The sequence below is a fragment of the Papio anubis genome, chromosome 1, assembly GCF_008728515.1.
Source record: "Papio anubis isolate 15944 chromosome 1, Panubis1.0, whole genome shotgun sequence".
NCBI lineage: Eukaryota > Metazoa > Chordata > Mammalia > Primates > Cercopithecidae > Papio > Papio anubis.
The window spans coordinates 12624377-12650896 of record NC_044976.1 but is presented as its reverse complement, the minus strand read 5'-3'; the positions used below and the strand labels follow the sequence as shown (position 1 = coordinate 12650896).

Sequence of the window (26520 nt, the reverse complement as noted above, 5' to 3'; positions counted from 1 at the left end):
CAGGAAATATTTAGTTTCATGGATCTTGTACTAATCATTATGTTTTACTCAAATGATACAACGTAAAGCCCCCACGCTCTATAAATATATTCATTTTCCACATGTTCTTTTGCTTCAAAGTCTTAATGTTGAATCTCACCATCAACTTCTTTTTTTTTTAACTCTCATAATATTGTTTCTGTGATGTTAGTTGTCTTTTTCCTTCCTTAGATCTCTGTTTCTTTTCCATCTTTTATCCATCATGTAAAAAGTATGTTTTGAATGTCTTGCTGATTCTGGTTCTCTTTTTGCTCCATTTTATAGACTGACCCCAAGAAAAAAATCCCGGGTCTCATATATATGTGTCTTAGAATCCCAAAGCTGATGGTGAGATTCAACTTTAAGACTCTGAAGCAAAAGAACATGTGGAAAATGAGTGTATTTATAGGGCTTGGGGGCTTTACGTTGCACTGTTTGAGTAAAACATAATGATTAGCATAAGATCCATGCAAACTAAATACTTCCTGCTTTTTAACAATTGACTTATTTTGAAGGTAATTTGGGCTTGCTATTTCAATTTGTATTACCAAATAAATGTGTGTATAAAGGAACTGATCAGTAAAATTCAGAAATATTTATTAACAGCAAAAAAGACTACTACAAGGGATGGCTAAATATTAGGAATCTCCAAACTCTATAAGTCTACAAAATATCTTTCATGAACCTGTAATGGAGGCATAACTGCTTTTTTGCTGCTTTGGGGTTAATTAAACCCGTAAAAGGGATAGCTCTATGAAGCCCGAGTAGTATCAGGTTATGCCAAACGGACAGCTGTGGGCAGAAGTAGTAGTTTTTGCATATGGGGTATGTGTTTCTTTCCACTGAGTATTCATTTCTGTTTCTGATAATACAAGAGTGAGAACCTCATTTCTTTCAATATTCAGGATTCACAGACACCGTCTTCTGGCTCAACAGGTAGAAATGTGGCCCCACCTGCCAATCAGGGACCTCTTTTCCCATGGCCACAGCCATAGGTATGGAATTCATACCTATGGAAGTGAGGGAACAGCAGACAGGCCTGGGACATGTGCTGAAATGATCGTAAAGAGATTCCCTTTCTTCTGGGGCTCAGTGGGTGCTGGTTTGGTCATCTCACTTCCCCTTGGGGAGTGCCTGCCTGACAATGAAGACAGCACGGGGCAAAGCAGAATGCAGAACTGGAGAGAACTGGATTCTAATCATCTCTTGAATGCCTGGATCCTGCAGTACTAGATTCACACCTGGAACTTCCTGATTTTGTGGGTAAGTTCATTTTGCAGTTTCAACCAGTTTGGGTTTGTTGACTATAATTTCTCTGAATAACTCAGTCTCTGTCTTGATCTTTCTGCAACTGTTTTTCTTTAACTCAAAAGTTCACATAATCGGAGCTTTCTTTTTGAAGAACAGGAATTGGATTTGGAGTTTTACAGAATAATCAACTTTTAGAGCTGAAACAGACCCATTCCCATCCTTCATTGCTGCGCAGCAAACTGCCTCAAAGTTTAATGGTGTAAAACAACAACCGCTGCATGGTGCTCATGGATCTTGTGAGTCGCGAATTTAGAAACAGCAGAGTGGGGATGGTTTGTCTCTACTTCATTATGTCAGGGGCTTTAGTAGGCAGGATGTAAATCATTTGCCATTGAAATAATGGAGAGTCTCTTTACTCATATATCTGGTGCCTGAGCAAGATCAATACAAAGGCTGAGGGCTCAGCTGAGATTTCCAAACAGAGCACCTACCCATGGCTTCTCCATGTGGCTGGCTTGGGCCTCCTCCCAGTATGGCGGACTAGGGATAGCTGGATTTCTTACATGGCTGCTTGGCCTCTAAGTGTGAATGTCCCCATGAACAACACAGAAGCTGCCAGACCTTTCATGACCTAGTCTCACACAGCATCACTTTCACCCTCTTTACAAGAGTGCCTTGATTTGAGGGAGGGAACATGGACTCCCACCTGTCCATGGGAAGAGTGTCGAAGAATTTGGGGCCATGTTTTAAAAGTACCACAGGAACTCAGATATGACGCATTTAGCACTGTGTTCTCACACTGCTGTGCCTCTGCACATACTTAGGTCATACGACTTTCTCCCCTTCCCAGTCTTCCTAACTAGTCCCTCTTCATCCTCCATGGCCCTGTAGCAGTTCTACCTCCCTGAGAAGCATTCCCTGGCTTCTGAACTGGGCTAGGAGCAGCTTTGCTCTGTGGCATTCACACCCTCTGCTTGTCTCGCCATATTGGAGCTGCCCGATTATTCTTTGTCACCCCTCTCTCCAAACTGTGGACATCCTAAGGAACAGAGACCATGCTTTATAATTTTTACTTTGGCTCCTGGTACACAGGAAATGCTAACAAATATATGTTCAGTGAAAATGTCCAACTCCCTCACTCTGCAAGTGAGAAAACGCCAGCCTAGACAGGGAAGGGCAGTGTTTAAAGTCACAGAACTCATTTACAGGGGTTTAGAATCCACGTCTCCTGTCTGGAATTCCCATGTTATTCTGAATCCACCACCATATTGTTTCAAACACAAAGCTCACGGTGGCTCTCAGAAAGGCTTGTGTTCGGTGTTAATGAACCCGGGAGCATCTATGCAATCAACTCTTGCCTGTGAAATCCCTGGCTTTCCAAACCTACTAATTTGTGATGCTTTTAGACCTGGGGAGAAAACACAATAGATTGAGGGTGGCATTTTACATCTGCAGAAACAAGCACCAATTGCGTTAGAGTTCACGCCTAATTAGGTTATGCATTTTGTCAGCAGGCTCAGTACTTCTCAGCTGAAATGTGTAGTACGAGCGCAACTGGCTTCCCACACACATGAGCCAGATGTTTGGCCTGCCAGTGTGCATGAAGATTATCGCCACACACACACAAAAAGCCAAAAGGAAAGGATGAGCAGTTATTCTGCAGTGCTTAGAACGTCTCTCACTGTCATGCACCTGTCATAAATGTGAAGTAAAATGACATTATCAAAGACATCTACATGTAAGGAATCTAAACTCAATCTAGACTATGTACACACTTCGAATGGTCTCACTTGATGTGTATCGATCACCAAGCACTTCCTAAAATGTGAGAAAACACATTTCTCTACCTATTGATCTACCCATTTCCTTTCTGCACCAAAGGATGAAGCTGGAAGGCATCATCCTCAGCAAACTAAGGCAGGAACAGAAAACCAAACACCGCAAGTTCTTACTCATAAGTGGGAGCTGAACGTTGTTTTTAAATGTTGATTCAGAAGAAATTAGTTGAGGGATCCTTTTTACTTTTTTGATAGTGCATTCTAACACTGATCTTATCCACAAGCCCGAAGAGGAGATAATTCCGTTTTTTAATACTGTAACCATCTCTTCCAGCAAATTATCCCCCAGACAGCTTGTTTTTCTGACCTTAAAATTACCTTGATTTTTAACTGAAGTTCTATTCACTTCCAGCCTAATGAAAGAAAAGTGTTAGTTTGCCTTTCTAGTATTCTAGGAAGAGTAAAACAAATGTTTTAAAAATCCATATTTTTAAAAATCTAATCAGTTCTTCTAAGACCTTGCCTTTTTTTTATAATAAGAAATGTTCCTTATCTACTCCCATATAATCCAGTGTTCATACACACTAGATTAGGAAAGTAATTAAAAGTCAGACAGTAACATGCCTTGGCAAGGATGTGAACAAAATTGGAAGCTTCATATAGTACCGAACAAACTATAAACTGGTAAGAACCACTTTGGAAAATAATTTGGCATGAGCTGGGTTATTTTAAGATATGCATTTCTGGGGACTCAGAAATCACACTTCTAGAGACATTTTTACAAAGCTGCACTGGGAGAGATGGTGACCCACAGCTAGGCTTCGATCTGGAGGAAGCTCACACACATAATATTGTTTGGAAAAAAAAAAAAGCAGATCATGGACAAATACATAAGCAGATCATGGACAAATACATAAAGTGTGATTTCATTTTCATAAAACTCAAAACATTGCACAACTAAAACTAGGCTGTTTATGAAGATTTACAGGTTAGGCAAAACTATAAAGAACAGTAAGGGAATCATTACCATCAAGTGATTGGTTTGGCTGGGGGGAAAAGAGAATGCAATTGGGGTGTTGGAAATGTTCCATGTTTTGAGCTGGGTCAGGAGTACATGGTGTTTATTTTTATTTTTTGTATCTTTCATAAGCGTTATATATTTTATATGCATATAATGTTTCATAGCTTCCCAAAAAATAAAAAGATTATATGAAAAAATCCTTGAAATTTTGCAACATTTATGGTAATATGTTTTTAATATATTAAGTGCTCTTAAATACTAATAAAAGGTTAATAGCCCAAATAAAATATGAGTAAAGCTATGAAATGGCAACAAAAAATATATATAATATATAAATAAATATTAATAATAAATATATTTTATATATTATAAATATATTTTATATATTATGTATACATAATATATTTTATTAAGTAGAGTTTTTATTAAGCTCTGGGGTACAGGATGTGCAGGTCTGCCACATAGGTAAACGTGTGCCATGGTGGTCAGCTGCACCCATCAACCCATCACCCAGGTATTAAGCCCGGCATGCATTAGCTATTTTTCCTGATGCTCCTCCCCTCCCCCATGTCTCCCCTAACAGGCCCCAGTGTATGTTGTTCCCCTCCTTGTGTCCATATGTTCTCACTGTTCAGCTCTCACTTATAAGTAAGAACATGTGGCGTTTGGTTCCTGCATTACTTTGCTTAGGAAAATGGCTTCCATCTTCATCCATATCCCTGCAAAGAATATGATCCTGTTCCTTTTTTATGGCTGCGTAATACTCCATGGTGCATCTGTACCACATTTTTTAAATTCAGTCTATCATTGATGGGCATCTGGGTTGATTCCATGTCTTTGCTATTGTGAATAGTGTTGCCATGAACATACGCATGCATGTATCTTTATAATCAAATGATCTATATTTCTTTGGGTATCTACCCAGCAATGAGATTGATGGGTCAAATGGAAGAAATACCATATTTTTTAATCTATCAACTTAGCAATGAATAAAAACAGTGATGACACTTAAAATGAGATAAGGAAACAGGAACAAAGCTGGTGGGAATATGCTTGGTACACATTTTCTCCCAGGCAATTTGGCATTATGCATCAAAATCCTTCAGCCCCTTAGAGACTATGACCTAACAATTCTATTTCTAGAAATCTGTCTCAAAGATGTACTTGGACAAGCAAGTGCTCAGGGATATATGTTCAAAAATGTTCACTGCAGGATTTTTTATCATGGTGAAAAATGTGAAACTGCCGAAGTGTTTAATTCAGGACCAGCTAAATTATGGTACATCCATGCAAGCGAATAATATGAGCACACTAAAATTACGATATAGCTCCCCATTTATTGAGATGGAAAGATGCAGCTGACATACTGTCAAGTCAGGAGAGCAGTGATCAAGCAGAATATGTGGACATAAATTCACTCTTTTGCATAAGTATGCATGTGTGTGGGTGCACACACTACCAGCCTGATGCCTGCTTATGTCCTCTCCTGCCTGGGGAAAAGCCAGAGCCTCCTACACATTCTTCTGAGGCCAAGGCGGGAGGATGACTTGAGGTCTGGAGTTCGAGACCAGCCTGGCCACACAGTGAAACCCCAACTCTACTAAAAAAAAAAAAAAATACAAAAATCAGCCAGGCGTGGTGGTAGGCACTGGTAATCCCAGCTACTTGAGAGGCTGAGGCAGGAGAATTACTTGAAGCTGGGAGGTAGAGGCAGCAGCAAGCCGAGATCTCGTCACTGCACTCCAGCCTGGGCGACAGAGCAAGGCTCTGTCTCCAAAAAACAAAAAACAAGACAGAAAAACTAAAATGCAAGCTGGATCATGCCTCTCTTCTGCTCAAAATACTACAATTGCCTCAACTTGCTCCGAATAAAAGCATCAGTCTGCACTGATTAACAAGGCCCTACACAATCTGCACACGCTTTCTCTGTCAACACCCCCTACCCACCTGCTCACCCTAACCAACTACTCTACCTTTCCCGTTCACCATCAATTCTCACCTGCCCACCCCACATGCCCCTGCCTCAGGGCCTTTGCACCTGCTGTTCTCTCTGCCTGGACTGCTCTTCCTCCCCCAAGATCCCCAAAACCACCTTCCTTAACTACTCCACACCAGCACTCCCTACCTCCCCCAGCTTTCATTTCCCCCAAGCACTTACCACCCTCACCCTCTATGTAGTCCGTAGGATGCATTTACTCTGTTCATCGTCTATCATGTCCCATTAGAACCTCAGCTCCGTGAGGCCAGAGGGTTTTGTGGGTTTTGCTCCCTACTGCTTCCCTAGAACCTACTGTAGAGCTTGGAAAACATCAATCAAATGAATAAATTACTGAACAAATGAACCAATGAAGATGATGATTCCAAACAGGGAAATGTGTAATAAAGTGAACATAATAATGGGTTAGAGAGTTCCTATGAGGCCAGGCAGGCAGGTTCCTTCTTCTGTAGAGAAAGTAGCCAGAGGTGGCTTCTCTGAAAGGTGGAGTTTGAGTAATATCCTAATGAGAAGGAGCAGCCTTGCACTCAAGGACTCAGAGCAAAAATGATCCAGGTGGAGGGAACAGGAAACACAGGTGTCCCGAGGCAGAGAGTATCCAAAAGTTTTCAAGGAACTGAAAGGAGGATATATCTCAAGAGGCTACCTTTTTTTTTTTTTTTAACAGAAGCCACATGGCGGGTGATGTTTAATGATAATTTTTCTCTGTTTAATTGTTGTTTCTATTACTTTATCTCTGAAGATGGATTGAGTGTGCAAAATTGGGATGCTCAACTCTGCATGTCTCTCTTGGACTGAGTCCAGGAACAGGAAATCCTGGTTTTCCTCGGCCTCCCCCAGGGTAGCTCTGTGGTTTGTGATGACGGGTAAACTATGTCGGCCCTCTGTAAGATGCGGACATTAGGGCTCTGCATCCCATCTAGTCTGAAACATGCCTAATTACATATTTTCCCCATTCTTCCCAGAATGAGATAAGAAACTCCTTTCCCCTCTGGTTCAAGTGCAGACCCCATCTTAAATTTACTCAGAGGTAAATAAGGTTGCCCCTAGCAACAGCTTGCAAACTGTTTCATAGAGCAGGCAAATTCTTTTATTATTTATTTGTTTGGATGTTTTTATTGTGGTAAGAACATTTAACGCAAGATCGGTCATCTTAACAAATACACAGTACAGTATTGCTAGCCATACGCAAATTCTTAATGTAGCCTTGACTGCTTCCTGCTCACCCACCTTCACCCAGACACTCATGTGAATGGAGAGAGGAGCTATTTTGAAGAGCTACGTTAAACCAAAACCGACCATCGCCACGTTTATGTTCTAGATGAAGTGGCATTATTTATATGTCGATGTTACAGTAGATCACTCTGCTCTTCTCCCCTCCTCCTCCACCTCCGAGACTGGTGGAGAAAAGATAAAGGAAAATTTACTTTCTACCTGCAGAAAAGAGTAGGGCCTGACTAGAAACCTGCTATTCATCAGAGAGCCTGATTCTTCAGGTATGTGCAGGTGGCTCTGACAGGAGAGAGGTCGAATTTGCTGTCAAAGAAAAGAGAAAGATGCTGGGTTTCTGGAGAGAGCCCAAGAAAAGGAATAATGGCGAACAAAACTGAAAACAGAGAAAGACAGTATGTGTGTGTGTGGTGGCAAGGTGGAGGGGCAAGGAGGGACCTTTCTTGAGTGATGTGGCAGGTGGCCCATGGGAGATGTGATTGAAGGGCTTTTAACTGTCTGATGTCCCATTTGGGGTTCTTGGTCATGTGCTGCTGTCACTTAATCTTCATTGTCATTTGAAATCATCAGAGAAGACTAATACATACAAATGTATCCTTGTATGACCTGTTCTTATGTTTTGTTTCACTTATTCATTTCCCTGGTTGGTTCTTGTTGTATTTGTTTTGAGAGATCAAGGACAAGGGCCTGGATTCTATACTGGGCAGCTCTGATACAGAAGACTTTGTAATCATGGTGAATTGTCAAAGGACACTGATTCCAGGAAACTGAGCTTCTAAGACAGTGGGGGCTGGGGAAAATGTGGACTAGCAACAGGTCAAAGTTCAAGCTAGCTTTGTGCCTCCTTTGTCACATGGTTGCATTAGACACAAGCCTGTGGGCTGATAGCTCATTTTCCTTCTTAGCAAAGTCATCTCCTGCCATAGTATGCTCTATTCTCTAGTCTGTCTTTCCCTTATCCCCCCACCCAAATATAAGGACCACAAGGGCAGGGACTTTGTCTATTTTGTTTACTGCATGAGTTCTAGCTGGTACAGAGTGGATATTCCATATATATTTGTTGTTCAAATACATATGTAATTTTTTTCAGAGTTTTTTTCTTTCTCTTTCACCTTAAGAAGTGGTAAGCACATTTGCTGGAAGGTCTGTCATTCTCATAGACATCATTTTTAACACTGGCTGGGCTTCCCCCCAAGGAAGCCTCAGACAACCTCTCTGGGGTCATCCTCTTGCTTCAAGTGGTGGATTAAATGTTTTCTGTTCATTATAATCTTTCATAACCGGCATTTAGGAACCGATGTATTATCTGCTTATCTGTGTAATTCTCCTCTTATTTAGACAGTTTACAGTCTTCAGATTTCTTTCTTTCTCCACTATTTAAAATAAATGTTAAGTATAGGAGTATAACATATCTTCAGAGACAACCTGAGTCTTTCAACCAAGGGAAAATGTAGGCTCGGGCCACGCTTTCTGGAGAGCATCTTTAAGATGATACTTCACAGAGCGACAGGTCAGAAAACAGAACAGGGTCCAACTAGGCAAATGCTTTGTGCAAAACCCCCCATGGCTTCTGTGCAGCTGCTTTTTGTAAGAATCCAAAATTGTCTTCTGCAAGTAAGGAGGTTTGGCACACTTTAGGGGTGAGGTATGAGGAAAAGGATAATAGAAAGCAAACATCATACTCTGCCCTCAAAAAGTTGGATTTCTTTTTTTTTAGATAGATATTATAAAAATCAACTTCTTTTATTTTCTGAGACACGCCAGGAATTCGAAGTTTCTTTCAGAGGCCAGTTGAGTCCTCTTCAATACAGCATATCTCCTCCTGACTATGGTCTTGATCAAGTACCTCTTGGAGCCTCTCTTTCCTCATCTGTGAAATGGGAAGAACGGCAACGTCCATCACCCACCAAGGACAGGAAGGAGTCGGTAACCCAAAACATGGGTAGGGAACAGCACCGTGGCTGGTTCACAGTAGGTGTGCCAGAAACAGGGAAGAAATGAATGCTAAGTCCTTTCATTAACAACTATTGTTATTATATATCTGTTTCTGGCTTCCAAATGAAATGTGCATTTAAGATTTGTCTTCAGTGCCTTAATCCAAAAGAGACAATAAGAGCTTTTCAGGGCCAGTAGGAGAGACAGAGAGGAGACTTGTTTGCCTGGTGAAGGAAGAGGAGGAGAGTCAGACCTTCCAGTGCCCTTGATGTCAATGAATAGGGCGGCCACCTAATCGCTATTGGCTTTCACACCTTCAGTGGAGGCCAGAGCCTGGGAAGATCCAGAGTCCTGGGTTCTAGTTCAGGTTCTTCCACTTCCTAGATGTGTGTAGTAGGTATAGTGTTCTCAGGTGTAGTGTTCTGTAACTGCTCAATGAGGGAGACAATGAGGCTGCCCCACCCAAAGTTGTTGGGACCATCAGCAAAAAAGGTGTGGATTGATCCAATGTCCTTTGTAGCCTCCATTTAGCTGGGACTTGAGCTAAGCACATGGCATTCAGGACTGCATTTAACTTCATACTCACCTTAGAAGTGGGATCCCATTGTGATCCTCACTTTACAGATGAGACAATGAAGGCTTGAAGAAGTTTAAAAACAAACTAAAATAGAACACAATCTTGCTGAAGCTCACAACCCCAGTTTGGTGGGGTGGGGATTTGAACTCAGGAAGTGGAATTGGTGATACCTCTCTAACTGCCTCCCATGCCCCTGCAAAGCCCCTGAGCCAACAGAAGTGGAACATTCTGAAATCCTACAAAGCTGGCTCCAATACAGAAGATTTCACAGCCTGTGACATAGGTGTAGGTTAGAGACCTGGCACAGCTATGGCCGAGAAAGAATTTTGAGATCCCAGATTTGGACAAAAGGCCCAAGAGACAGTGGTTTTTCAAGTAGCAGAGTGACAACCTTACTTGGTGACTGAGCTTGCGGATGCTGCTAAGCAGGTCCTAGAAGCAGCAGCGGGGATCTTGGGGGATGGGGTAGATGCTGCTGAAGCCCAGTTACCCCTTAATTTGGGGACATTTGGGCCTGGCAGTTGTCATCATCCCCCTTCCTGGGCACAACTCATGAGGAGCAGAAAGAGGAACTGAGCAAGGCACCCTGGTGTGATCTCCTGGTGGAAGCAGAAAGTGGCACCAAAATCCACATGGGGGTGTGTTCCCCATGGGGGCTGCACCTGCCTGGAGCTTATGGACAGCATGGGCTCCCTGTCTAAACACACAGAGGTGCTGCATGGGCACAGGAGGTCCCAAGTACCAGGGAGCTGACCTCACCACATGTTCCCTCTATCTTCTCAGGCCTTGTTTCCTTTTAGCTGCTGATACAGTTTGTATATAAGAAAATGGCTGAGTTCTGTGAGTTTTGTTACTGGTATCTTTGAGCCCAGGTCCAGGCCTCTTGGACTCAAAGTCTATGCTCTGATCATTGAACCATACAGCCTGTCTACAAGACTAAATTTCATCAAGCTAAGGCTCTGAGACAAAGGATAGCAAATAGACAGTCAAGGGCTTTGCCCCAAATCTCCACAGGCATCCTGTAGTCTGATACACAACTCAATCTAAAGTTCAGCACTACAAATATTTGGGGTTGGGTACATCTTTGTTGAGGCAGAGGAGAGCTGCTGTCCTGGACATTGTATCACACTTGACAACATCCCTGGCCTCTACCCATTAAATGCCAGCAGCACCATCTCTTCCCACCCATTGTTAGTTGGTTGTGACAACCAAAAATGTCTCCAAGCAGGCAAAATCACACTCAGTTGATCTAAAAATGAATGATCTAAAGAACCCAAACTTGCCAGGCGCAGTGACTCATGCCTGTAATCCCAGCACTTTGGGAGGCTGAGACACATGGATCACCTGAGGTCGGGAGTTCAAGACCAGAGTGACCAACATGCAGAAACCACGTCTCCACTAAAAATACAAAGTTAGCCAGGCATGGTGGCGCATGCCTGTAATCCCAGCTACTTGGGAGGCTGAGCAGGAGAATCGCTTGAACCTGGGAGGTGGAGGTTGCAGTGAGCCGAGATTCCGCCATTGCACTCCAGCCTGGGCAACAAGAGCGAAACTCCATCTCAAAAAAAAACCAAACAAACAAAAAAACAAAAACCCAACTTATGTGTATAATTTACTGCCAAGCAAAACAAAAGTCAGCTCAAACTCTTTAGTTTCCTCTCTAGATTTCAGGCCCCCACACTCAGAGAGTTGACAGCAATAATGCAGAGAAAATGATGCCACATAAAAAAGCCTCTTCAAATAACTTTTGGGGTGATAACAGAAAAACAAGAATGATTTAAAATACTTGATTTTGCAGAAGACTAGAGGCAAAGTATATCCTCTGTGTGCCCTTGTCCGTTAAAGCATATGATCAATGCTATATTAAAACAAAAGCATGACTTACTGAAAATGAAGGGAGGTTTTTGGCTTACATAATCTTTCTTTTTGCCTGGAGAACATGCAGTTCAGCCATTTTGTGCCAGAAAGAAACAGGAAGTTTTAAATTTGAAATTCCAAGAGAATCTGTGACATTATAGCCAAAGTTTTCATGCAACATGAAAGTCATCACAATCCCAGTACAAATGAAGCCACAGTCCTCTGGGTGTCTATAGAATTGACAGCTTCAAGAACGTGTTTGCCATTTAAAACAGTCAGACTTGAGAATGCATTGTTCCTTCACCCAGGGTAACAAATGAAATGGTGGTGTTTGTGCTGGTGACACAAACACATGTCAATGCTCTGTGTGATGCTGTGGCTCTGCTGAAATTGGAAAAGTCCAGATCCTCCATCCTTTCCCCATCAGGATTGCAACACCCCTCCGGAGCAGCTCACTGGGCTTGGCCCAGTACCCTCTGAGGGCCAGCTGTAGTGCTTTAGCAAATAAGAAGCATCCAGAGAGATGTCTGGCCTCTCATGGGCTCCGGTCCTGATGGCCAAGAGGAGCTAAATTTAGCATAGCTATTGTTCATCGGAGAAGCGTGTTGTTGCTTGTTTGTTTGTTAATATGTTGGTGTGTGACCACCAGGCCTGATGATAATCAGTTCTGAATTTAACCCATCCAAGCCAGTCCCAAATGACTCCTGTTAACTGAATTCACTTGGCTTGATATGAGGGCTGGAAAAGAATCCACTATCAGCTAATAATGACAGTCTGTCACCCCCATCTGGAAAGGATACCCAGGCAGTGGGTCTCGCGTGCTTCTTTTCCTTCTCTCGTTTGGCCCCATCACCTACTCCTTCCAGCCTTCCATGATGCCAGCCCCAGCACCAACCACAGCAGCAAGAACAAAAACCAGCAGAGAAACATGCACTAAGTGTCTGGCACTAGGTCTACTGCTTACCTAGATTATCTCATTTAATCCTCAAGAATGGCCTTACAAGGCAGGTACTACATTGACTGTGGTGATGGTTGCATAACTCTGTGAATATACTCAACACCATGAATTGTATACTTCAAATGGCTGAATTGTATGGTATGTGAATTTTATCTCAATAAAGCTGTTAAAAATGTCATTGAAAAAAATTGGAGGCTGCTAGAAATAAATGTATAGCCTTAACTTTGCATATTAGAAAAGAAGAAAGACTGAAAGTTAATGAGCTTAGTATCTGATTTTATACATTGGAAGAAGAACTCTCTGGGGGAGAATCTATTCACATAGCCAGGGACACACAGCCTGCATGTGGCACAGCTGAATTTCCATGTGGGCTCCTTCGACCTCGTCGTTCCTGTTTTTACTGTCGTGATACAGTCAGTGACCTGTCAGGGCTCTGGTTCAACCCATTAGGAGCTACCGGGAAGCCCAGGATGTAACATTCATCTTTATACCCCTATGGCCTTGCACTCAGTAGGTCTTTAATAAATGTTTGCTGCATCAATAATCAGCTCGAATTATTTCATTACATTGATTACACCAACCTATTCTGTAATGATTTTCTCTAGTGCATTCACAGGTGATTTATACTGCATTATAACAGAGTATTCTCTCTCATTGTCAGGGAGAGGGTGTGACTAAGTTAAAGACACTCAGAGAAAAGTATCTGCACATTGAAACTCTCCAAATGAGTTTGGAAATGAAATAGGCCAGAGACCAGTGAATGCATGAAATGATTTCATCTGACGAGGCGATGATTGAAAGCCAAGGTCAGACCTCTTTGCAATTAGTTTCCTAAGCAATTGGTACTCAGGGGCTCCCTGGGCCCTGCTCACTCCTCAGCTATTAACAATCATGTTAATGGGGAAATACGCTGGCCTCTCAGTCCAGAACACTCCTGAGATTCAGGAATATCCTCTTTGTCTGTTTCTTATCTACTGAGTGCAGTTTTCACGTTAACAATAAGAGCAACCCCTGAAGATCAGAGAGTGAATGCTGAAAGGTGTTCACACTCACCACTCCTCTTCCCTTAAAGATGAACGTTAAAAAGGTCACACTTAGTACCTAACTAGTGAGGACAATGTTGCAAAACAAAAAGAGGCAATTTCTGATAATCTCGTGGTATATAGAATGCAGGCATATACCCCTGTAGGTTAGTTTATTTTCATTGTTTATATGTGATTGTTGACTTTGTTTCTTTCATGTTATTTCAATAACACTTCTTTGTATTAATACTTTATTTTGGGGGACAGGGTCTCGCTCCGTCACCCAGGCTGGAGTACAGTGGTGTGATCATGGCTCATGGAAGCCTTGACTTCCTGGGCTCAATCAATCTGGACACCTCAGCTTCCTGTGCAGCTGGGACTACAGCCAGCTTTTTTTTTTTTTTTTTAAATTAAGACCAGGTTTTGCCATGATGCCCAGACTGGTCTCAAACTCCTGGGCTCAAGCAATCTACCCAACCCTTCCCAAAGTGCTGGGATTACAGGCATGCACCACTGTGCCTGGTCAATACGTTTTATGCAATATGACCTTGGATGAAATTAGCTTCAAGTCATCCTTGAGGGAGAGTACCTGAAAGGGGCTGGATCTGAAGCAGAACACAACTTTGCTCTGGTCTGTTCTTGTTCAGTGCAATGAAGTAGCCTGCATTTGAGGAGTATCCTGAGGGCAGCCTTGGCCAGGCCTCTGTGGTCCCATGAAAGGAAGAGAATGGATTTTCCTATCCTGAGTTATCGTGAAGAAGTCAATCCTACTGAGAGGTGACAACGTGATAGCAGCCCTCGCTCTTGGTGCCTCCTCGGCCTCGGCATCCACTCTGGCAGCGCTTGAGGAGCCCTTCAGACCGCCACAGCACTGTGGGAGCCCCTCTCTGGGCTGGCTGAGGCCAGAGCTGCCTCCCTCTGCTTGCCGGTAGGTGTGGAGGGAGAGGCTTAGGTAGGAACTGTGGCTGCGCATATGCGCTGGCGGGTCAGTGCAAGTATCCACAGGCGCGGGTGTTGGCTCCCGCTCAGCGGGCCACGCACACGTAGCAGCCCGGCCCAGGGCAGTGAGGGGCTTAGCACCCAGGCCAGCAGCTGCAGAAAGTGCCGTCAGACAGGCACTGCGCTCCAGTTCTCACCCAGCCTCAGCTGCCTCCCTGTGGGGCAGGGCTCCGGACCTGCAGCCCACCATGTCCGAGCCTGGGGGGCCCGAGCCTCCCCAACGGGCTCCGCCCCCTGCTCCATGGCGCCGGGTTCCATCGACCGCCCAAGGGCTGATGAGAGTAGGCATGGCTCAGGACTGGCGGGCAGCTTGGCCGGTAGCCACCCTGCCTGATACACTGGGTGACCCCAGCTGAGCTCCTAAGTCTGGTGGAGACTTCGGGAACTTTTATGTCTAGCTAAGGGATTGTAAACGCACCAATCAGCACTCTGTGTCTAGCTCAGGGTTTGTAAATACACCAATCAGCACTCTGTCAACATGTACCAATCAGCTCTCTGTAAAATGGACCAATCAGCTCTCTGTAAAATGGACCAATCAGCAGGATGTGGGTGGGGCCGGATAAGGGAATAAAAGCAGGCTGCCTGAGGCAGCCAGTGGCAAACCATTCAGATCCCCTTCCACCATGTGGAAGGTTTATTCTTTAACTCTTTACTGTGAATTTTGCTGCTGCTCACGCTTTGGGTCTGTGCTCTTTATGGGCTGTAAACAGTCACCGGGAAGGTCTGCAGCTTCACTCCTGAAATCAGCAAGACCACGAACCCACCAGAAAGAATGAACAACTACAGATGCGCTGTCTTTAAGAGCTGTAACACTCACCATGAAAGTCTGCAGCTTCACCCCTGACAGCGAGACCATGAACCCACCGAAAGGAAAAAGCTCCAGACACATCTGAATGTCTGAAAGAATAAACTCTGGATACACCACCTTTAAGAACTGCAACACTCACCGCGAGGGTCCGCGCTTCATTCTTGAAGTCAGTCAGACCAAGAACCCACCAATTCTGGATACACTACTGCACAAGAGGAAGACCTGGGCAGCAGATAATGGACTAGCAAGAGGGGAGAAACCCTCCTTTCTATCTCAGGATCTGCACGTCAGCTGAGCTTTTAATCTCAACCCTGAATGGACCTTTACACCTCCCTCTGCCAGATAAAACCAGATGAAGGCAAAAGGGAAGTCAGGCCGGAGCTGGAGCCTAATACCGCTTAGGGTGGACTGGCCCAGAGTGAGAGAGGCAAATTATCATCTGTAAAGGACTTTCTTCCCATTTTCCCTAAATCTTAAGAAAATATCATTAAAAGTAGGATTTTTATCTTTCTTGCATTCTGGAAATTAAGGGGAAGGTTCTGTGTGTGTTTTTAGGATGATATATAAGGCATCTTCTCTCCCAAGAATGGAGGAGTGATGATGTCAGAGCTTTGCTCGTTGAAGAGCACTCAGGGCAATGTGGGGCAGGGGTGAGAAACCTGCATGAAACGAAACAAAACAAACACAACCCAAAAGCTGCTCCTGTGTCTGTACAAGACCATGGAGAGTTGCTCAAAAAGAGACTGGATTGCCAAGAAGGGTGCTGTTTCCAGCAATAAAGCCAGAAGGGACTCTTGTTATTCGTACCAACAATTATTTAAATGGACGCCTAAGAGGCCATCCAGTGGCCATAGCATTTTCTGACTGACATCTAGATTGTTTCCCATTTTTCAGTCTTAGAAAAAATATCACTATGTCGTCGTTATGCATAAAACTTTTTTCTCTTTTTTACAACTGCTTTATTGAGATATAATTCACGTACCATAAAATTCACCCTTTTAAAGTGACAAATCAGACATTTTTAGTATATTCACAGAATTGTGCAGCCATCAGCGCTATCCCATTTTAGAAGTTTTTTGTTTGTTTGTTTTCTCCAAAAGAAACCCTTTACACAATAGTGGTCACTCCCTACATTCCCCTCCGCTGACAACCACTAATCTGCTTTCTGACTGTGAATTTATCTATCCTGGGCCATTCACATAAATGAAATCATACAATACGTGGCTTTCTATGACTTGCTTCTTTTACTTTGTGTAATGTTGTCAAGCTTCATCCATGTTATAGTAGTTTATCCTTTTTTATGGATGAATAATATTTCATTGTGTGGTTATATCACATTTTGTTTATGGATGAATAATATTTCATTATGTGGTTACACTACATTTTGTTTTTGGATATTTCATTCTGTGGTTATATCACATTTTGTGGATGAATAATATTTCATTGTGTGGTTATATTTTGTGTGTGCATTCATCAGCTGATGTCATTTGTGTTTCCAGTTTTGGACTATTATGCATAATGCTGCTGTGAGCATCTGTGCGTAAGTTTTCACATGGATATACACTGCAATTCTTTGGGGGCATGTATTTGTGGGCGGAATTCCTGGGTCATACAGTAACTAGCTATCTAACATTTTGAGGAGCTACCAAACTATTTTCCAACGTGGCTGCATCATTTTATAATCCCACCAGCAGTGAAGCTTTTTCCATTTTGAAGATTCCTTCCACCAGATGGAATTGCAGCAGTGGAATTCCAGAACCTGAGTATGCATATCTTAAAGGTTCTTGCTGCATACCCAACCTGCTTTGCCAAAAGGTTGCATAGGCAATTTTTCGAAAAGCTGTCCTTTGGTTTAACTAACTCACATTCATCACCTTCCAGATTTGGCACAAATTTCGTCCAGGAAGGTCTATCCCAACTTGTCATTGACTCTGCTACCCATGCTCCACCCACATCTACCATCATCTCTACCACCCCCACACCTTGCACAGATCTTCATGTTCAATTGGAAAATTAGTTTGGAATGTTCTCACTCTTCACCTATGTGTGCTTTTATTATTATTATACTTTAAGTTCTAGGATACATGTGCAGAACGTGCAGGTTTGTTACATAGGTATACACGTGCCATGGTGGTTTGCTGCACCCATAAACCTGTCATCCACTTTAGGTATTTCTCCTAATGCTATCCCTCCCCTAGCCCCTCATCCCCTGACAGGCCCTGGTGTGTGATGTTCCCCTCCCTGTGTCCATGTGTTCTCATTGTTCAACTCCCACTTATGAATGAGAACATGCGGTGTTTGGTTTTCTGTTCTTGCGATAGTTTGCTCAGAATGATGGTTTCCAGCTTCATCCATGTCCCTGCAAAGGACATGAACTCATTCTTTTTTTATGGCTGCATAGTATTCCATGGTGTATATGTGCCACATTTTCTTTACCCAGTCTATCATTGATGGGCATTTGGGTTGGTTCCAGGTCTTTGCTATTGTGAACAGTGCCACAATAAACTTATGTGTGCATGTGTCTTTACAGTAGAAAGCTATTCTACTATGGGTATATCCTGAAATCCCAATAATGAGATTGCTGGATCAAATGGTATTTCTGGTTCTAGATCCTTAAGGAATCGCCACACTGTCTTCCCCAATGGTTGAACTAATTTACACTCCTACCAACAGCGTAAAGCGATCCTATTTCTCCACATCCTCTCCAGCAGCTGTTGTTTCTTGACTTTTTAATTTACACTCAAACCAACAGCGTAAAAGCATTCCTATTTCTCCACATCCCCTCCAGCATCTGTTGTTTCCTGACTTTTAATAATTGCCATTCTAACTGGCGTGAGATGGTATCTCACTGTGGTTTTGATTTTCAAGATCCTTAAGGTCAGATACTATGTCTTTAATTTATGTGCTCTTTTGGCAGAAGCAGTAGGGAAGGGCTCTGCATACAAAAGACACGCTGTGGAGGCTTTCTGACCAGTACTTTAAAAAGTATGTATGTTGCATCAGTGTCCCTGCATTTGCATTATTAAGAAAGCTGTTTGACAGGACTGAGGTTCCTGCTTCCTAGGTGCTCTATGGAGATTGCAGAACCTTTGAAGGCAGAGAGTCAGCTGATTTTGGCTTTCATATTCCAGGGGATAATTCTTACCTGAGGGAGCTAACCTGTATCAGGCACCTACCACGTGCTTGCCACTTTTGCTATATGCTTTATAATTTACCTCATTCAGTCTTCCATGCAATCAATATAGAATTTAGCAACTAAGCTGGGTGCAGTGGCTCACACCTGCAATCCCAGCACTTTGGGAGGCCACAGCAGTAGGATTGTTTGAACCTGGGAGTTTAAGACGAGCCTGGGGAACATAGCAAGACTCTGTCTCTACAAAAATAAAAACAAAAACATTAGCTGGGTGTGGTGGCACATGCCTGTAGCCCCAGCTACTTGGGAAGCTGAGGTGGGAGGATCAGTTGAATCCAGGAGGTTGAGGCTGCAGTGAGCTGTGATCATGCCACTGCACTCCAGCCTGAGTGACAGAGTGGGACCTTGTCTCAAAAAAACAAAAACAAACAAAAAAAAAAAAAAGAAAAGAAAAGAATTTAGCAACTAAGTGCCTCTACTGTTATTTTACACATAAGGATACTCAGAGGCAGAGGCGTAGCCTTGCAGAACTCAAGTGTGACCCCAAATCTGGATCTCATTTCACTATTTGGTGATGCTTACAATGTTGTTAAAATTATAGAAAAATAAAATATTTTAAATATGATAGGAGTTTCATTCTTTTATCCTTTTAAATTACCTTTCTAAAAGTTCTCTACCCTAGAAAAGGTGGTCACATTTGCATGTGATATCATCTGATTAGCTGTTTTCTTTGCAATTGGCATCTTGAGAGGTATCTTGAGAAGTTTGTATACTCATTTTTTCTTTATTTTAAAATGCCCGTTGCTTTATGAAAATTAGATGTACTGTGAAGGAAGATCAATAAAAACTAATTATAAGAGGGAAAAAGTCAAGTGACAATGAAGACAATCTAGCAGACATACACAAGAGAATTGGAACAACATGCAACATTCTACTAAGCCAGAGAGAAATGCTTTAGTTCATGCACTGGAGAGGCAACCATTGTATCTGTGTCAGCTGGGATAAGGGGCTATGAAGAAGCAAACTCAAAGAGAAGGCAAAGTCAGAATATAAAGACAAAGGGGACCTTGTTGGCCCCTTGTTGGCTCCCCTAGAGGGAGCTCAAGACTTCCTCTCCAGGTCCCCAAGATCAATTAGAAAATGGAGTAGGGTCTTCCTGTCCTTGGTATCAGGTACTAGGCAATAGGAAGCTGGAACTACTACATGCTTTGGCAAGGGGCTAAAACCTAAGGAATGAGAGGATAATTTACCAACTTTTTTCAATATTTCAAAAATTTTAACAGAAGTGTTATATCCCCACTGCCTGCACCGTCCTCCACCTCTGCAATAGACACATACATGCACACACACAGAGTCACCAACCTACCTAAAACTTTGTTTCTTTGCTTTTGACTATAATAAGAGTCACCTGGTGTGATAGCAGCAATCATGTAATACTGCTGAGAGGCTGGGCAAAGGGACTAGATGTCACTACACCCATTTCCTCTTCCCTCTGAACACCCAACCAGATTACATTATCCAGCCCCTTTGCAGTTGGGTGTGCTTGTGAGTCTGAGTTCCACCAGTGGAATGAGAATGAAAGTGATGTGTGCCACTCCCAGATCTGGCCCGTATAAACCCCTCCCAAGCCATCCCCCAGACCCTTCCCTTAAGCTGACAACCTTGGTACCAGTACTGAAGACTGTATGATCTCAAGGGGAAAAGAGCCTGGATCCCTGAGTCACTGCATGGAGGAAAGCTATCTGCTGATCAGGAGCACCTGTTTAGACTTTACATGAGCGAGAAATAAATGTCTGCTGTACTAAGCCAGTGAGATTTGGAGAATTATCTATTATAGTAGCTAGCATTACCCTAACTCATTCAGGTGTAATAAATGGCTGTTGATAAAGTAGTTTCTGAGTCCTAATTGGTACGCTGCATACTGATAACTAGTTATTGCCAGGTAGTGTTGGAGAATTCCTGGAGTTTAAATTCTTCATCTCACAGATGCATCGGCTGAGGGCTTCAGTGATTTGTATGAGGCCACAGAGTAAGTCACCACAAAGCTAGGACTCAGATCCAGGATTTTTTATTCTACCATTGGCTCTAACACCTCATTTGACCTCCTTTTCTATATTATCTATGATGGCAGCATGGGCCGTTGGGACCCCAAAGTGAGTATTGAATAGCCAAGAATCTGGGACATGCTAGAAAAAAATGAGATAGAGCTTCCTCCTTCTGGCCACACTTTATCAATTACAAGGGGAGGGGAAGATAGCATATTCTTGTTGTTTTTTTTTTTTTTTTTTTTTTTCCTGTTATGTACAAACCAGCAATTCAGGGGCTCATTTGATTGCATTTATACCTCAGGAGTGAGAGAAAGTCATTTGACAACAGTCATCTCATTGGCTTTGATCCATGTGTTTCCTAGGATCAATATCTCTTTTCCCTACTAATAAGAATCAAATAAGAAACTAATAATAAACCTTACAGGTATGAACTGAAGTGGCTATAGAATAATAATAGAACCAATAGCATCTAGTTTTTATTGAGCACTTACTGTATAGTAGGCACCAAGCTAATACTTCAAATACACTCATTCATTGATTCACGGTGAGGAACTTATGAAGTGGGACCTATTATTACCCCATTTTAAGGATGACAAAGCAGAGGTTTCCAGGATGAAGTAACCTGTCTGAAGATGCACGGCGCCCACGGGAGACCTTAGGCTTCTTTGAGACCATCATTTATGATCTTAACACTAAACTGAACTGTCTCATGACTACATATAAATGCAAATACAATGTTTTCTAGCACCTCAAGAGGTCATAAATCATTGTTTATAACCTTCTTACTGAAAAAAATATGGCCACCAAGGGGGAGAACAGACAATTCAGACACAAGTTCTGTGTCACACAGTCACCTTCCATGGCAGCTTATAAACTTACAGGGGAGTCACATGCGGAAATAGAACTTTACACTAAGAAACTTGTTCTATCCCATTATTAAGGTCTTCTAAATCTCTAGTTAGAAGGTAGGGTAAATTCCAACAAGCTATAGAGGAAAAATGTAAAGCACTACACACATGGATTGGACTCAGACCCAAGTTCAAGTCCTCTCTCTGCCAAGAACAAGCTGTGACCCTTAATCTTTCTAAATCACAGTTTTTTCCATCTCCAAATAAAAAAGGAGTGAGGGAGATAATGCTTACTCATAAGGATCTTATGAGTTCAATGAAATAATAAAATAATACTGTTCAAGCACTTATTGTACAATTTACCTGGCTCTCAGATGGTGCCCAATACATGGCAAGGGTTTATTTCAAGTGTTATTAGTTTTTTTTAAGAAACAACTTCCCAAGTCACCTTGGAAATTTTATGTAACTCAGACCAAACTCGGATTATACTCACCTTTGTCTTGTTGTGTTTGTTTCACACAAAATCCCTGGAGGCTCTAGAACTGCTCAGGCAATAAGGTAGCCACTAGTCACATGACGCTATTTACATTTAAATTGATTAAAATTAAAAAGTCAGCTCCTTGGTCACGCAAGCCACATTTCTAGTGCTCAATACCCACATGACGTTAGTGGCTGCTATATGGGACAGCACAGCTGTAGACTATTTGCATCACTGTGGAAGGTTCTGTCGGAGAACGTGGGTCTGGAGGAAGAATAGAGCCTGAAATAACGTAGGGAACATATTCACTGCAGAGGGTGGTTTGCATAAGGCTCTGCTGGAGGCAGGTTGCTGGACCAAATGAGCCACAGGGCTCTTTCTGCATCCAGGAGAATCTAATGCTCCTGGGAGAGAGACTCAATTTTTCAGAACATCTTCCTGTAGATATTTCTTGAATAATGACAGCAGGTTTCTCATGGCAAGAAGTCTAAGAAACTAAAGCTGGTGTCCCTCAAGTGCGGATTCCTCTCCAGGGCTTGGGCCCCTGAAAGGGTCCAAATGACGATTGATGTTAGGTTAAGGACACCCTTAGAGGGCCCTTAGATGAATAAGATTTTCATATTTGCTGTGAAAATACTATTCAAGGAAAAGATAAAACATTAGAGACGTTGTTTGCCATAGAATTAATGGTCTGAAAGGAAACAGGAATATGAATTTTCTTTACATCTGTTCATCTTTTGCATTTCTCCTCACCAATATGATCATATCTTTATATAAAATATGTTACATAGACATAAAATATTCATATTCAGACTTTTTTAAAATTTAGAGAATAACACCTCAATAACACTTTTTATTCTAAAAATGTTATTTTATTTCAAGAAGCACTCAAAGGCTTTTATAAACACACTTTTGTAATACAGATAGGCAATGTTAAAGCAGAATATATTATGTGCCAAAACAGCATTTATATTATAAATTTGTTTTGTTTTTTTAAGGAAGCTAAGGAGAGAGAAACCCAGTTGGCTGCAATCGAATTAAGGAACCACAAGCTATTTTTCTTCCTTGTCTTTTTTGCAGCTCATGGTGCAATTTTATTTTCCCCATTTTTAAAGATCATTAAAATAGAGCCTATAATCTATTTTCTTGCTAAATGAAGGCACCTCATTAGTAGATACACAGGAGCATAAAACACTTCTAAGGCTTTGGACTTTCTTCAGTTTTGAATCACAGATCTTCAAAGCTCTCCTATTAGCATGCCACTGTGTGGTTCTGTGAGCCATGTGGATAACATACTCAGTATGGTTCTGGGAATGCAGACCAGAGAAGACAAGCCAAGAGGGAGGTCAAGGCTGGGATACCCGGGCCACCTAATGGCGTGGCGATGACAATGCAGATACCTCCTTGGCTGGTCAACAATGAGTAGGCCAGCACTGACATCCTTCTTAATACATGATCTAGAATTTTACATTCAGCTCGTGTTTATAGGCTCCACCTTCTTCCTTTTGTTCAACATTAGAACTGTCTTTGCCTTTATTCTCCACGCTTCCCAAAGAAGATGAGATGCAGAAGATTCAGTCATCTTCTCCGAGTCTGGGAGGTCTGGGAGAGCAGGTTCATGCCCTTTTACCATTTTCACATCTATTTTGAATGTCAATTTCCTCCTCTCCACTGTGCCAGAGATGCTTTTGATTGTGCCTACCTGCCCATGGCCATTCTCTGAGCAAACGGCTCCCAGTGATCTACAGAACACTGTTTCTATCCCCTCAGCCAAAGATAATTAAGTGAGGTCACAATGTCATTCGAAGCTATCCAGAGGTCTAGGAGAAAAATCAAACTTCTTGGTTCCCCAGTTTCTAATTTTGTCATCCTATATAGATTATTTAAGCTTTCTAAGCCTCAGTTTCTTCATCTGAAAAGCAAGGACAATAATATTTGCCATAGGGTTGCTGTCAGCATGGAGTAAGATGGTACATAACATAATGGAGTCCCTGGCAAAATGGTAATGGTCACTGCTGCTGTCATTGCCATCATCATTAGAGTCATCATTCCCAATATCAACATCACCATTGTCATCACCATCATTGTCAGAACTCAGATGAGTGGGAGAAGTGAGCTGAAAAGTGTGCAGAGTGAGGACTGAGGGTGCCATTTTGATCTATAAGCAATGCACCAAGTAATCAGAGGAAGTCAGTCTACAGACAAGAGATAAATAACCAGGATGGGCAGCACTGGCATTTAGTGGGCATGGACCAAGGTTGCTAAGCATCCTGCAGTGTTCAGGAGTATAGGTATACAACAAAGCAGCATCCTGAGTCTCACACAACTTCCAAAGATGCTGTTGAACAATGTGTATAAAGTCTAAGCTTCCATTCTACATACATACATAATATACTGTTTACAAGGTTTTAATACATACTGAATTTTCCAGGAAGGTAGCTACTGTGTAATTCATAGAAAGACCACTGTATTGTTTGAAATTTGCTGAGAGCCAGTCACTGTGGGGGTTTCAAACATGACTATAAATTCTCTGACACTCCTCTCATCAAGAGGTGGGCTCTATATACTCACATCCTCTCTGCCTCCAGCCCCATGTGACTGCCTTGACTGGGGGTATGTCAGAATGATGCTGGTGACTTTTGAGACTAAGTCATGAAAGATGTTGCAGCTTCTGCTGGGATACTTGTCCTTAGAACTCTGCCAGTCTTGTAAGAAATCTAGGCACCCTGAGATCACCAGGCTGGAGGACCACCTACGGGGAGTCCTGTCTGCAACCCTCCAGCCAAGGAGCTAGGTGAGTGAGTGAAGCAGAGCCATCCCAGAAGTGATTCCTTCAGCTTTAATTCTTCCAGGTCCTGGCATTGGACCCATCCCCAAAGAGGGCCCAGACATCACGGGGAAGAGAACTATTCTCACTGTGCTCTTTCTGAATTCCTGACCCATAGGATCCAAAAGCATCATAAAATGATGGTTTGAGGCCGCTGAGGTCTAGTTTGTGACACAGCAAGAGGTAACTGAAAGACCCACCACTTTGAAAAATCAGATTGCCCGTACAATCTGACTTTATCAATCTATATTTGAAGTTGTCATATTCACAAAGATTCTACATATAGGTGCAAATAAATTTGTGGCTACTTCATTGTTTCTTCTTCTGTCTGAACATTTATTTATTTCTTTTTCTTTCCAACTTTTAGGTTCAAGGGGCAAATGTGCAGTTTTGTTACATGGGCAAATTGTGTGTTGTGGGGGTTTGGTTTACAGATAATTTTGTCACCCAGGTTATCAGCATAGTACCCAACAAGTAGGTTTTCAATCCTCACACTCCTCCCACTGTCCACCCTCAAGTAGGCCCCAGTATCTATTATTCCCTTTTTTGTGTCCATGCGTACACGATGTTTAGCACTCACTTATAAGTGAGAACATGTGGTATTTGGTTTTCTGTTCCTGCATTAATTTACTTATGATAATGGCTCCAGCTCCATCCATGTAATTGCAAAAGACATAATCTCATTTTTATGGCTATGTAGTATTGCATGGTGTGTATGTACCATGTTCTCTTCATCCAATCCACTGTTGATGGGCATCCAGGTTGATTCCATGTCTTTGCTATTGTGAATAGTGCTGCGATGAACATTCACATGTATGTGCCTTTACAGTAGAATGACTTACATTCCTTTGGCTATATACCCAGCAATAGGGTTGTTGGGTTGAATGGTAGTTCTATTTCAAGTTCTCTGAGAAACTTCCAAACTGCTTTCCACAGTGGCTGAACTATTTCCCATTTCTCTGCAGCCTTACCAGAATCTGTTTTTTGTTTTGTTTTTCACTTTTTAGTAATAGCCATTTGACTGGTGTGAGGTGGTATCTCATTGTGGTTTTGATTTGCATTTCTCTAATGATTAGTGATATTGAGAATTTTTTCATATGCTTGTTGGCCACATGTATGTCTTCTTTTGAGAAGTGTCTGTTCATGTCCTTTGCCCATTTTTTAATGAGATTGTTTGGGTTTTGCTTGTAAATTTGCTTACATTCCTTATAGATTCTGGATATTAGACCTTTGTCAGATGCATAGTTTGCAAATATTTTCTCCCATTCTGTAGGTTGTCTGTTTATAGGGTGGTTTTTTGTTTTGTTTTGTTTTGTTTTTGCTTTGCAGAAGCTCTTTAGAGTCTTCATCATGAAGTCTTCACCAAGGCCTATATCTAGAATGGTATTTCCTAGGTTGTCTTCTAGGGTTTTTATAGTTTTGGTTTCACACTTAAATCCTTAATCCATCTTGAGTTAAATTTTGTATATGGTGAAATGCAGGATCCAGTTTCAATCTTCTCTGCATATGGCTAGCCAATTATTCCAGCACCACTTATTGAATAGGCATTCCTTTCCCTATTGCTTGTTATTGTCGGCTTTATCAAAGATCAGATGTTTGTAGGAATGTAGCTTTACTTCTGTTCCATTGGCCTATGTGTCTGTTTTTTTTGCACCAGGACATACTGTTTTAGTTACTATACCCTTGTAATATAGTTTGAAGTAAGGTAGTATAATGCCTCCAGCTTTGTTCTTTTT

The 26520-nt window shown here is 42.2% G+C and overlaps 1 protein-coding gene and 1 long non-coding RNA gene across 4 annotated transcripts in view; one reads left to right on the top strand and one right to left on the bottom strand.

The window, feature by feature from the left end:
* Positions 1–26520, bottom strand: part of KAZN (kazrin, periplakin interacting protein) — a 1237957-nt gene that overhangs the window by 868813 nt on the left and 342624 nt on the right. The window lies entirely within an intron of this gene.
* Positions 934–26520, top strand: part of LOC110743978 — a 29851-nt gene continuing 4264 nt past the window's right edge. For both annotated transcript variants that reach the window (XR_004185891.1, XR_002523888.2), the window contains exon 1: positions 934–1281. This is a non-coding gene — a long non-coding RNA (uncharacterized LOC110743978). The remainder of the gene's footprint in view (positions 1282–26520) is intronic.